Source organism: Myotis yumanensis, unplaced genomic scaffold (genome assembly GCF_028538775.1).
Source record: "Myotis yumanensis isolate MYYU_CA2020_CCGP unplaced genomic scaffold, mMyoYum1.0.hap1 SCAF_21, whole genome shotgun sequence".
In the NCBI taxonomy this organism is placed as follows: Eukaryota; Metazoa; Chordata; class Mammalia; order Chiroptera; family Vespertilionidae; genus Myotis; species Myotis yumanensis.
In genome coordinates this window covers 15272836-15285190 of record NW_027223772.1, presented here as the reverse complement: position 1 = coordinate 15285190, position 12355 = coordinate 15272836, and the positions used below count along the sequence as shown (strand labels likewise).

Genomic DNA, 12355 nt, shown 5'->3' with positions numbered 1-12355 from the left:
CTAGAAAGGACAAAAGTAATTGAATGCTTATGTTGTAAGCTTTATATGTACAGCTGGGGCACAAGTAAGCTTACAGCTGTTTGTATGGAAAATAATGCAATAACTAATAAACAATAATACGAGAATTTTGTGTATTCACAAATGTAAACCTTCTTGTGCCCCACCCTGTGTTTACCAGATCATTTGCTCCTCACAATAGCCCCACAGAGTTTGGAACTACTAGCATCTTCCTCAACAATGTAAGACACTGAGGACCAGGGAGGCTAAATAACTAGCCAAAGGTCATATAGCCAGTAAGTGGCAGACTGGGATTTCAACCCCAGCAGTCAGATCTCAGAACCTGCATTCTTAGCTCAGAAGCACAACAGCACAAAGTTCATGTGCCTGAAGCTCTGAAAGGCCAAAACTCATGGCAGAGTTTGAAGTAAGGAAAAGTTTATTAATCGAGAAGTTGCCAATTCAGAAGATGAGAGTTTTAATCCTCAAATCAATTTTAAGAAAGTACAGCGTTCAGGCTTCTTTTATGTCAAGGGAAGGGAAGATTGTTTTTGTAAAAACTCAAGTCTCAGGCAGAATTCCTCTGATGATTAGCATGTCGAAAGCAGGAGCTGTTAGCTGGAAGGCCAGGGCAGCAATGCAGGCGAGGACAAGATGGACTCAGTGAGACTGCCACTTCCCTCTCCTACATCCTTAGAGTTGACATCAACTTGGATGTCTCAGAGGCACTTCACATTTACTTTAATTCAAGACCAAACTCAGGAACTTTATCCCCCGCCACTTTGTGTTTTTTATGGTTCTATCGTCTCCTTTCATCCACTTGCTGAAGCCAAACACTTAGTAGATACTTCCCACAGAGTTTGGAACTCTCCTAACCTCAGCCAGTCCTATTATCTCTTGACTAGACTGCAGCTTGTGCCTCGAAGCTTCTAGCCCTATTCACTTTTGGTGTGATCTCCAAAGATATCGAAACTATATTTCCCCCCTGCTTGCATATGTGTGTTTATATGACTTAACCCTCTTTCACTGATCATTCCTTATTTTTTTTTTAATATTTTATTAATTTTTATTTCTTAAAGTATTACAAAGAGTATTACATATGTCTCCTTTTTTCCCCCCCTTGACATTCCCCCGGCCCCTACCCCCCGCCCCCCCCCGGCCCTGTGTCTTGTGTCCATTGGTTAATCTTATATGCATGCATATAAGTCCTTCAGTTGGTCTCTTAATCCCCCCCCCAACCCTCACCAGGCTTCCCACTGTAGTTTAACATTCTGTTCAATGTTGCTCTGCTTCTGTATCTACCCCTGTTCATCAGTCCATACTGGTCCCCTTTATTTGTCCCAACCTCACTGGAGTAGTCTCAACCTCACCAGGGCCATCTGAGCCTCACCAGGGCCGTTTCAACCTCACCAGGGCCGTCCCTACCTTAATGGGGGCCGTTTCAACCTCACCGGGGTTGTCCCTACCTCACGGGGGCCGTTTCAACCTCACCGGGGTCGTCCCTACCACACCGGGGCCGTTTCAACCTGACCGGGGTTGTCCCTACCACACCGGGGCCGTTTCGACCTGACCGGGGTTGTCCCTACCAGACCGGGGTCGTCCCTACCTCACGGGGGCTGTTTCAACCTCACCGGGGTCGTTCCTACCACACCGGAGCTGTTTCAACCTGACCGGGGTTGTCCCTACCACACCGGGGCTGTTTCGACCTGACTGGGGTCGTCCCTACCTCACGGGGGCCGTTTCAACCTCACCGGGGTCGTCCCTACCTCACGGGGGCCGTTTCGACCTGACCAGGGTCGTCCCTACCTCACGGGGGCCGTTTCAACCTCACCGGGGTCGTCCCTACCACACCGGGGCCGTTTCGACCTGACTGGGGTCGTCCCTACCTCACGGGGGCTGTTTCAACCTCACCGGGGTCGTCCCTACCACACCGGGGCCGTTTCGACCTGACCGGGGTCGTCCCTACCTCACGGGGGCCGTTTCAACCTCACCGGGGTTGTCCCTACCACACCGGGGCTGTTTCAACCTGACCGGGGTTGTCCCTACCACACCGGGGCCGTTTCGACCTGACTGGGGTCGTCCCTACCTCACGGGGGCCGTTTCAACCTGACCAGGGTTGTCCCTACCACACCGGGGCCGTTTCGACCTGACCAGGGTCGTCCCTACCTCACGGGGGCCGTTTCAACCTCACCGGGGTCATCCCTACCACACCGGGGCCGTTCCGACCTGACTGGGGTCGTCCCTACCTCACGGGGGCTGTTTCAACCTCACCGGGGTCGTCCCTACCACACCGGGTCCGTTTCGACCTGACCGGGGTCATCCCTACCTCACGGGGGCTGTTTCAACCTCACCGGGGTCGTCCCTACCACACCGGGGCCGTTTCGACCTGACCGGGGTCGTCCCTACCTCACGGGGGCCGGTTCAACCTCACCGGGGTCGTCCCTACCTCACGGGGGCCATTTCAACCTCACGGGGGCCGTTTCAACCTCACCAGGGTCGTCCCTACCACACCGGGGCCGTTTCAACCTGACCGGGGTTGTCCCTACCACACCGGGGCCGTTTCGACCTGACCGGGGTCGTCCCTACCTCACGGGGGCCGTTTCAACCTCACCGGGTCGTCCCTACCTCATGGGGGCCGTTTCAACCTGACCGGGGTTGTCCCTACCACACTGGGGCCGTTTCGACCTGACCGGGGTCGTCCCTACCACACCGGGGCCGTTTCAACCTCACCGGGGCCATCCCAGCCTTACCGGGGAAACAGGAAGTTTGGCCCTCTGTCCCCTGCCGGCGGCTCCCCGCCAGACAAAATCTCCAGGCGTTCCTGGTGGTTGAACATCCAGCACTCCTGCCCTCCACCAAGTGCACAGACTGCCTGTCTGCTGTCCCCCAGCGCCCCACAAGAAACTGGGACCAGTGGGCATGTTTGTGCGCTTGCTGGTACAGCAGTTCCACAGTGCCGGCCCAGTCAGGCCCAGCCCTGGCCGGCCCCAGACCCGACTCTGCCCCCCGATTGCGTCCCTCCCAGATGCAAGGAGCTGAAATCTGCAGCCTGCTGGGATGGGCTCTGTACTTGGTGCCTCTGCACATCCTACTCAGTCTCAATGCGCTTCTTTCTATGCGAGGAGTTGAAATCTGCAGTTTGTTGGGTTGGGCTCTGTACTTGGTGTCACATCCTACTCAGTCTCAATGTTCTTTCTCTCCTTCCAGTTGTAGAGCTTCCACTGGGCCAACTTTCCCATGGTTCTGTATGATAGGTGTTTGTCTGATATTTGGTAGTTTCGATGTTGTTGTGTGAGGTAGCACGCACAGGTCTCTTCCTTATGCCGCCATCCTGGTTCTCCTGGGTCTGCTTCTTGAGTGTGTCTCCCATGGCTGCGAGCAGTTGAAGTCTGCAATTTGTTGGGATAGGCTGCAAAAGCGCAGGTGGGTCTTTTTGTGCACCTGGCACAGCGTGGATGGGGATGTAAATTGATTAGGGCTGAGACTCAGGGAGTTGCCATGGCGGAGCAAATAGCACTGGCTGAGTCTCCGCAGCCCCTTGAATCTCTGCCAGGGCTTTGTGTCCCCCAGTGCCGGCGAGCAGCTGTGCAACAGAGTCTCCCTCGCTTTCTGATGGCTGCAAGGCCGTGCTGCCTCTCCCCGTAGGGTCTGGTGCCTCATGATCCCGCCTGAACCAGCTCAGTGGATTTGAAAGTTTGCAGAAGCAAAGGCGTTTCTACTTGTGAGTCTGGCACAGCCCAGATGGGAATGTAAATTGCGTAGGGCGGGGTCACAGGGAGTCGCCGGGGCGGAGACTCAGCGGCCCCTTGCCTATCCAGGACACCAGGACTTTGCATCCCCCAGTGCCGGCGAGCAACCGAGCGCCAGAGCCTCCCTAGCTTTCTGACCGCTGGAAGTCCGTGCTGTCTCTCGCCTTGGGGCCTGGGGCCTCAGAGACCCGCCCGAACCAGCTCAGTGGATTTGAGAGTTTGTAAAAGCACAGTCATTCCCTCTTGTGCCTCTGGCACAGCCCTGAGGGTAGGGCGGGGTCACAGGGAGTCGCCAGCGTGGAGGAAATAGCGATGGCGGCGTCTCTGCGCCCCTCGCCTCCCCGGGACACCAGGACTTCTTGTCCCTCAGTGCCGGCGAGCAGCCGCGTGTCAGAGCTTCCCTTGCTCTCCGACCACTGCAAGGCCGTGGCCGCCTCTCCCTGTGGGATCTGGGGCCTCAGAGACCCGCCCCAAGCAAGCCCAGAGGATTCGAGGGTTCGTAAAAAACCGAGAATCCATTTGCAGCCCGCGTGGCGTGTGACTGCGTACCTCTGGTTTTGGTGCCTCCGTAGCTCCCACTCAGTCTCACTGCGCTTCTTTCTTTTCTTCCAGTTGTAGATCTCCCACTGGGCCAACTTCCCCATGGTTCTGAGTGGCGGTTGTTTACTTCATAGTTGATAGTTTCAATGATGCTGTGAGAGAGCAGCACACACAGGTCCGCTCCCTACGCCGCCATCTTGGTTCTCCCCATTCCTTATTTTTTTCACAGGACTGTAAGGATAGGATCTAGCCTGAGGTGACCTCTTCTCTCATTGGCTCTCTTCTTCTTCTTCTGAGTGGCAGGGCCTGCAATGGGGCCATGACTATTGGCCAGGGACCAGGAGTCAGATTTAAAAGGACTCTTAGGCGGGCTTTTTCTGGGCAGAGAATTCTCTGGGTGGGTCTAGATCCCGAGAAGGTCCACAGGGGAAGGATAGTGGTCTTAGCAAGTGGAATGTCCATTGTGAAGTGGTCTAAAGATCACTTCCTAGGGTAGGGGATATTGATTCAATTATTTGATCAGAACTAACATTCCAGCCTTTTTGTTTTATGGAATAGGGACGAAGGTCATATCTTCTGTAGTTACTTCCTGCTGAGGAGGGACATTGAGATCATAGGGGGTAGACTTTGATTGTAGTCGACTGGAATGTTGTATAGATTCCTCCTGGTTGGAGCGAGGGGTTGCAGCAGTATGATTTCCCCGAGAGACTGGCTAGTGAAGGTGCGAGAGTGGTCCTGAAGGAAAGATGAAAAATGGCACAGAATAGCTGAGCCAAAAAACGAGGATGAGGAATAGGAGTGCTAATGGTCCTATGAAGGGAGGTAGCCAGGTATACCAGTTAATATTCTTTAGCCAGTAGTCCCATGAATTTGATGGATGCTCTCTAATCTTTGTGGCCCTTTCTGTTAATTTTTGGATGGCATCCCTGACCAGGCCAGACTGATTGACATAAAAACAACATTCTTCCTCTAGAAAGAGTCATAGACCTACCCTTTCTCCACAGTTAGGAGGTCCAGTTCTCTCCAGATTTTTGAGGTGACAGCTGCTAGTGAATCTGTCATCCTGAATTTGAACTAAATTTTTGGCAATGTCATCTAGGCTTTCTTGTAGGTCCTGAGACAGGATTTCAAAATATGATAGAGCAGTGGTTAGGGCCCCTCTGCCAGTCCCGACACCTGCTGTGATTGCGAGGATTTTGAGGAGAGGGATTATCTGGACTGCTCTTTTGTGTTGGCTATGATGGGTTACTGGGACAGGTAAAGACTGATTATTGGGGGCTACATCTACATTGGGTGAGAGATAGATGACAGTACCGGTTCCTGTCCAGTTGGTTGGGAGGCAGATGTATGTGTTTTCCCCACAGAGGAAGAAGAATCCCTGATCATGGAGACAAGCTGAAAGGTAGGGAGAAGAGGTGGACTAAAGGTTATGAAGTTCCTGTCCCAGTTCTATGCTCCAAATCAAGAGGGGAGTCACCATGGCGCTACCAATAAGAGGTGACAGTTGAGTGGTTGAGATTCTATTGCAGTGAAAGTGGGTGGGAGCGCTAGGATGGGCTGTTATCCAAGGGAAAAGTGAAAGGGAAGGAAAAGAGCTGTTGAAGCCTTGGGCCTGGATGGTTGGATAAGAAGTAAAACAGATCGGCTGTAGGAAATAACCATTGGCTTCCGGGGAGACCTGGTAGTTAACCTGTTCGGACCAATGGCTATTGGGTAGTTCTAAATTAACTGTGGTATTGCAGGCTGATGATGGGAGATGGCCTATTGCTATATTGCCCTGTGACCTTGTAAAGCATAAAGGGGTTTGGGCGATTAGTAGGGTGTTTAGAGTGATAGGACCTGTGACCAGGATGGAGGAAGGAGCTACCTTAGCAAGAGACTGAATATAAGAATGGAAATGAAAGGAGACTTGATGCCTGGGCTGCAGGATAATTACCTAGAAGGGTCTCTGGCTTTTCAAGAAATACAGTTCCCTTTTCCTTTTTATAAGCTAGAGTGATTTTTGCCTGATTCCGTCTCTTGATTGGGATAGGAATGGTGGCATACACTGAAGAGGAGAGGGAAAGGCAGAGCCAGCAGTTCCTGGCTAAGGTTGGATTGGTCTGATTTAGGAGGCAGTGGATAAAGTTAAGTGTTCATTTGAGATGAGTGAAGGTGAGAAAGTTCCTTATGGGTGTAGGAGAGGAGTGTTGGAATAGGATGAGAAGGAGAACTAATCCACACTTCCAGGGCTGGGATTACCCAAAGCGGGGGAAAGCCTGTGTTTGGGATCTAGAAAGAAGGAAATCTCGTCCCATGGGATGGTGGTATTCCAGGGACGGGTTATAATCTGGAGAGGTGGAACCAAGGGGTATGCCCCGATAGTTTAGCTGTAGTTGGGGTGGTTAGGAGTACCTGATAAGGACCTTGCCATCAGGGCTGTAAATTATTTGACAAGTGGATTTCCTTTAGGAGGACCCAGTCCCTGGCTGTAGAGGAGTAGGGGGGATGTCTCCTGTAAAAGGTCAAGGGAGGACCTGATCAGCATGTTCTCTCAGTAATTGTCTCACAAGATTTAAAATAGAGACATAGTGCCCTAGCCAGTTTGGCTAAATGGATAGAGCTTCCCCCTGTGGACTGAAGGGTCCCGGGTTTGATTCCGGTCAAGGGCACATGCCCAGGTTTCGATCCCCAGTGGGGGGTGTGCAGGAGGCAGCCAATCAATGATACTCTCTCATCATTGATGTTTCTCTCTTTCCCTTTTCCTTACTCTCTGAAATCAATACAAATATATTTTAAAAAAATAAAATAAAATGGGGACATAGCCCCTAGAGGGGTCCCTGTGGAAGGGAAGTTTCCTAAAAAGAGGGTCTTCCATACATGAGTTCAAAGGAACTAAGGAAGGGGGTTGCCTTGATGTGCTTAAGGGCTAGAGGTAGGAGAGTAGTTTAAGGTTCTTTAGTTTTGTGAGTTAATTTAGTTAGGTGAGACTGAATTAAGGAATTTGTCTTTTCTACCTTGCCTGAAGATTGGGGCCGGTAGGGGCATGTAAGTTCCACTGGATGTTCAGAGTGGAGGAGACCTGTTGAGTCATTTGAGATGTGAAAGCAGGTCCATCATCTGATTGCAGTGAGGTGGGGAGGCCGAATCTGGGGATGACAAGCTGAATGGGAGCTGTGTGACCTCAGAGGACTTTCAGACGCAGTGGGCAATGCTTCTGCCCAGCCTGAGGAGGTGTCTACAAGGGTTAAGAGATACTTGGTTCTTTTTTTTTTTTTTTTAAATATATTTTATTGATTTTTTACAGAGAGGAAGGGAGAGAGATAGAGAGTGAGAAACATCGATGAGAGAGAAACATCGATCAGCTGCCTCCTGCACATCTCCCACTGGGGATGTGCCCGCAACCCAGGTACATGCCCTTGACCGGAATCGAACCTGGGACCTTTCAGTCCGCAGGCCGATGCTCTATCCACTGAGCCAAACCGGTTTCAGCAATACTTGGTTCTTTTAATGGGGGAACAAGTGAGTGCAGTCAATCTGCCAGTGTGTCCAGGGGTTTGGCCCTTGCCTGATGAGTGGGGAAAGGAGGAGGTCTACCCTGTCCTGGGGGAGATACTGAGTAACAAGTAGAACAGGTTTTGGGGATATCTTGCAGTAGGGAGGCTAGGCTAGGACATGTGGTTGGGGCGAGGGGGGAAGGGGAGTTAGGATTTGTAGAAGCTGTCTGTATCCTCTATATAGGGAATTGTGAGTAGCCTGAAAGATATCACAGGCCTGTCCCTAGGTAAGCATATACTTGCCCTGAAATTTTAACCATGGATCTTCCTGAGTGGCCCCAAGAGCTAATAGGGACTAAGCTCCTCTGGAGTGTATGAGGGTGTTACATGGGGTAGAGCTAAGAGTTGGGGAGACAGGGGCTTCCTCTGAGCCGCTGCCTTGGCCTCCTGGTCTGCTTTGTTATCTCCCTGTGTTACGGGATCACTCCTGACTCGGTGTCTTTCACAGTGTATGACCTTTAAGAAGGCTAGAAAAGGGGAGAGAGGGTCCTAAATGCCAAGCAGGAAGACCTGTGAGGCTTGCAATGATAGTGTCATGGACCGTGAATGAACAGTGGAAATAGAGAAAGTCTAGGTTCCAACTTAAAGACCTCAGCCACAGGGGAGCCTGGGCGCTGCTGTAGCTCACTCGGAGAGAGGGGTCCCTTCGGACATCAGGGGGATCAGGTCCTGACTCACTGGACAGACTTTTCTACAACTTTCACAAATCCTCCTACCCATTCACAAATACCCAGCTTTAGTGAAAAAGTAAACAACCAGCATTTCTTAGATTGACATTTATGAACACATTTTAAACACACTCTTACTTTCCAGAAAATATACCTTCAACAAAGTACAAGAGGCCTTCTGTACTAAAAGTGAAGAGCAGGCGAATTTAAAACATGTCTAACAATCAATGTTTCAGTATTTTATGTTACTTGAAAATATTTAGATGTTTATCCTTTAACCCAGCAATGCTCCAAAGCCTTAAAGTTATCACAGACTGTGGATAATTATGTACAGGCACATGGGGCTGGAGAAAAGGCTGGGGGAGGAAGGAGCAGGCCCTGCAGCCTGTTCTAGGACTGCAGTTCCCAGGCCTCCAGCCGCTTGGATTTAAAACTGCCACATTTTCCTTAGGGATAACATGCTAAGGTTTGGGTGATAATGAGTTCAGCTTCTGATAGCAGCAGGGCTGTTAAGTAAGCATTTGCAGTTTTGCAGTGAAGAAAGTTGTTCTTTGGGAAGGGAGGGTGAGAAGGTGCTGAAGTGAGAGCAGTTTTCAGAGCATTAAAGGGGTGAGAATGCTGGCCTTGGGATCTAAGGCCTCAGTGAGGGGTCCCTTCACTTATCATAGAGGGGCTTTGTGAGGAGACGAAAGTTGGGAACTAGAGGCGAAAGTACCCAGTGAGCCTGAGAAAGGAGAGTATTTCTAGTCTAGAGGAGGGGACAGCCATGGAGGAAATAATGCATTCACAGTCCAAGGAATGGCTCGGCTTTGTGGGGTGAGAGTGAAACCGAGGTAGGTGACTGTGGTTTGGGACAGCTGGCTTTATAAGGGGACGCACTGCAGCCCTGGCCGGGCACCGAGGTAGAACAAGAAAAGGGTGGATAAAGGGGTGTCTAGTAAGATGCAGTGCAGAGGTGAGGTGGCTAATGGCTGTGAGACTAGTCCGTCAACCCCCATAACAGAGACTGAGGAGGGGACAAGGGTTCCCGTGAATTCGTGGAGGGCAGCACAAGTGGCACCAGGTGTCAATGAAAAAGGAGATCGGCTTATGTGCCACCACAATCATTACCCGAGGCTCTGCCCTGGTGATGGAAGTCTGTGGGGCCCTGTCTGTGGGCAGCTTCAGTCTTCAGTGCCCAATCCCAGGAGGTCTGGGAGCTCCAAACCGGATCCATAGGGTGGTCTTGCTGGGCTGTCTGAGGTCTGACCTGGAGGGGACAGACTACAGCCTGATTTCCAGTGGCTTTTTCTTCTGCACCTTGGGCAGGGCCCAGGTGGGGGTCTCGGGTTTGAGTAGGACTAGACCCAGTGTCCTTCCTTGATGGAGTCGAAGCAGGGCCTGGAGGAGGTTTAACCCCTGTCCTACCCTTGTTGGAGGACCAGCACTTCGTTTGGGGTTTGTGAGAGCAGTAGGTAGGAGCTGGAAGGCCTCCTGGGCCTCGCCTTGGCCTGATCTCGCCTTGTTTTTGGATTTGGGTCTCCTCATCTCCATTATTAAAGACCTTACAGGCCAGATTAATAAAGTCTTTTTGAGATGTTTGTTTACCGTGTCTGTTTTTTGAAGTTTATGGCATAAGTAGGGGGCAGATGGGGCCATAAAGTGGGTGTTCAGAAGAAGGGTTCCCTCTGCGGAGGTGGGGTCTACGGTGGTAAATTTCCATAAGGCCTCCGTGAGGTGGGGGAGGAGGAGAGCTGGGTTTCCGTCAGGGCCCTGAGTGTTTTTATTGTGTCATAGCTGACTGCCTTATGGACAGCCTTTTGAGTCTGGCAACGAGACAGGTGATTATATGGCTTCGGAGCTGGTGCCCTGGAGAAGTAACCTTTAGCCCCATCTCAGGTCAGTTGGGGGACCACTTCAGTGCCAACTGCATTGGCCACCGAGTCCTGTCTATGGAGGGCACAGCATGGTCCTGGGGTGAGAGAGGCGGACAGGATGACACAGATGTCATGCTAGGTCAGGTCATAGGACTGGGTCAGGTACTCAAATTCTTTGGTAAAGGTAGTGGGGTTGGTACAAAAAGACCCGAGACGCGCCTCAATCTGGCGAGGTCCCACATAGAGAATCGGACGTGTACCCAGAGAGTACTCTCAGTTCCTGCTCCCTCCCTCAGGGGTAGATGGGGCACAGGAATAGAAGTGGCTGTTGAGGAAGGCGGTCTTTGGGTGGCCCGATAGCGAGTGTTAGGTGGGAAAAGTCTGTACTGGAGCTTGAGTTCTCAGGATTTGGGCTCTCAGGGGTCGGGGAGAAGGTGGTTGCTGGTTAGGAGGGTCTAGGTTTTGGGAATCTACTGTAGGTGAGGGAGGAGGTGCACAAGGGGGTAGTGGTCGATGGTCTCCTGGGTCAAAAGTAGATTCAGAATCAGAAGTGTTAGGGGTGATGTTTCGTGTGAAGGAGAAGGATCTGACGGGTAGAGCAGGACTGAGAGAGAGGGCTGGGACTGAGGGTGAAAAGGCCTGGACGGAGGGAATCTCTGACCATTTTCCATTGCGGTGACAGCAATTATCTAAATCACGCAATGTGTTAAGATGGAAAGTGCAGTTTTCAGGCCATTGAGACTTATTATTTAGCTCACATTGTGGCCAAACAGTGTTAGAAAAGAAAATGAGGGCCCTGGGCCTGATCTGCCCTGTGAGTGCAGAGGGAGTGTAGCGTGGCCCACGAGAGAGGAGGGGTGAGTGACGGATCACAAATCCCAAGGTGACTGCTTAGGGCAGGCGTCCCCGCTGCTAAACAAATCACCCCGAGAAACGAGGGGTGACCCTCCGGACTGGGCGTCCCCAGTCCAGAAGGACCCGGGGCTGAATGGCTGAGGAGCCTTCTGGCCTAGCGCTAGGGCTTTCGAGAAGAGAGAACTTCGAGAAGTCAGTGAGAGAGAGTGGACAGAAGACTCCAGACGAGGGAAATTGTGGAACGTCACTCACCTAGAGAAGACTGGCCGGTGTGGGATGGAGGGTCAGCGATGGAGAAGGGGAGGTTCCTGATCCGGTGTCCTCCTTGGCTGGTTCGGGAGGGCCTGTAAGGGAGGGAGGCCTGATCGAGGCTGGTGATCAAATCACCAAGTAGGATTCGGAGGCAAGTCCAAGATGAGCTGCCACTGCCTACTGCTCTCTGAGTAGCAAACTCAGGGTGAGCGAAGCCAGGGTGATGGCTCCCCTTCCCTGTGGAACCCTCCTGGGTTTCGGCATCAAATGTTAGGGTCGACGAAGGAGGAAGGCACGAGGCCTAAGTATTGAGGGGTTATGAATTTATGAGGTCATCTGGATAGCAGATGGGTTGACCCCCAAAATGGCGTCAGCACCCAGGGACGGGGAGTCAGAGATTTTAAAGGACTCCTAGGCGGGCATTTTCTGGGCAGAGAATTCTCTGGGCAGTTCCAGATCCTGGGAATGTCCACAGGAGAAGGATAATGGTCTTAGTAAGTGGAATGTGGTCAAGTGAAGGGGATTGTCTTTTGTGAAGTGGTCAGAAGGTCAGTTTCCAGGGGATAGGGTATTGATCAATTATTTGATCAGACCTAACACCCACCTCCATTCCCAACTAGATGAAAGGCATTTCTGTTATACAAGGAAAATTTGTGCTTACTTGGGACAGGGTTGAGTACAGGTATATACAACTTTGAATATCAAATTAAGGTCTTTGAACTCAGACATTTTGGAAATAAGATAAAATTAAAGGTATTTAAGCAGGGGTTAAATTATATGCTTAGAATTATTTTTTATATTGATCTGACTGCAGTAATTAGAATGGGAGCCTGGATTTAGGCGATGGTCTCTGATAGAACTCGGGAAGTTAGGAGGGAGAGCTGGGCTTTGTGGGAGATAGA

At 51.3% G+C, this 12355-nt stretch overlaps 1 protein-coding gene across 3 annotated transcripts in view; it reads left to right on the top strand.

The window, feature by feature from the left end:
• AUH (AU RNA binding methylglutaconyl-CoA hydratase) overlaps window positions 1-12355 on the top strand; it is a 184966-nt gene that overhangs the window by 12363 nt on the left and 160248 nt on the right. The gene's annotated exons all lie outside the window — the stretch shown is intronic.